Source organism: Euleptes europaea, chromosome 1, assembly GCF_029931775.1.
Source record: "Euleptes europaea isolate rEulEur1 chromosome 1, rEulEur1.hap1, whole genome shotgun sequence".
NCBI lineage: Eukaryota > Metazoa > Chordata > Lepidosauria > Squamata > Sphaerodactylidae > Euleptes > Euleptes europaea.
Genome location: NC_079312.1, coordinates 170,170,605 through 170,172,264, shown reverse-complemented (window position 1 = coordinate 170,172,264; position 1,660 = coordinate 170,170,605).

Sequence of the window (1,660 nt, the reverse complement as noted above, 5' to 3'; positions counted from 1 at the left end):
AACTGTTAAAGTCTTGTGTGTATATGTGTGTGTGTGTTTGTGTTTGCTATCAAGTCACTGCCTACTTACGGCAACCCCATAGGGTTTTCAAGGCAAGAGACGTTCGGAGATAGTTTGCCGTTGCCTGCCTCTGGGTTGCTAGCCCGGTATTCCTTGATGGTCTCCCATCCAAATACTAACCAGGGCCAGCCCTGCTTAGCTTCTGAGATCTGACAAGATCGGGCTAACCTGGGGTCATCCAGGTCAGCATACAGGTAGCAGTTATGGATTCCCAGTTTTTGACAGTGTTCACCTGCAGCTGAACAGCCTGAGCATGTCCAATTGCAGAAAAAAAGACCACTGTGCATGTGCAGTTACATATTGCTTAGCCACCACTGTTATCCTCCTGTGTCTCCCGCCACCATTGTCACTTGAAAATGAAAGGCACACTGTTGAATTGGTGTCGGTCAATGAACACATGAAGCTGTCTTGTATTGAACTGGACTGCTGGTTCATCGAAGTCAGTATTGCTTATTCTGACTGGTAGTGGCTCTCCAGGGTCTTTAGGGGAGGTTTTTCCTCATCATCTACTGATCTTTTCAAGTGGAGATGCCGGGGATTGAACCTGGGACCTTCGGCATGCCAAGCAGATGCTCTTCCACTGAGCCATGGCCCCTCCCCAATAGCTGCTGTGGGCTCTGGATTTGGACCCATTCATGCATGCGCAGTAGGGTTGCCAACCTCCAGGTGATGGGATTCAAAATATACCTCGTGCCGTAACTCCAAAGGTACAAAGGACAGAGGGTCTGATTCAGTATAAGGCAGCTCCATGTGTTCAAAGGTCCCCTATTCTGCCAATCACCTCTCACTGGTTTGGAGAGGGCTTTCTTATTTTACATAAACACAATTTATATTTGCTTAAGCAAATTTGTTCTCTAGGCCTGCACCCCTCGCCTCCTCCTGTGCAGGGGCAAAGGCTCTGTAAGTAGGGTTGCCAACCTCCAGGTGGTCAGTATTCAAAATCAAACTTGAGCTGCTAAAGTCGTAATTGACAAGAAATACGCAGCCACTGTGGCATCAATTTAACCCTTGTAACATAAAAAACCAAAACACAGCTTCACAATATCAAACTATATTCACAAAGAAGTCTTCGTGTACAAGTAAGACAAAATTACAAGTGCGTCCTCATTCTTTCAAACGATGTGGCTTCAATATTGTTGTTCATTCACAATAATAATATATAATAATAGTAGCAGTCCAAACAAAGGGTCAAAAAGGTTGGGGAACCCTACTGTACACACTAGGTTTGCCTGCCTCCAGGTGACTTTTCAGTTGTGACCGGCAGGGGAAGGCTGTTGCCTCAATTTCATGTGTTCTGAAGAAGATTGTTTCAATCGAAACAGGAAGAATACCGGATCCCTGTATGAATGCAACGCCCTTGTCACAGATCAAGGGAACCAAAAACCAAGACTTAAAGCCAATTAACAATATATGGCTTAATATGAAGACCGACTTTACAAGAAATATATGGTCTCTAATCTTGGACTGTTTCACTTAGGACTCTTGTGATAGGGTCCTGGGCTGTTTATGCCAGTTGTCTATATGTAATGTGTGCATTTGTATTTTCAAACAACGATTACTATTGCATATATGTGATCTGGCTTTACTGCTGTTGATCTTC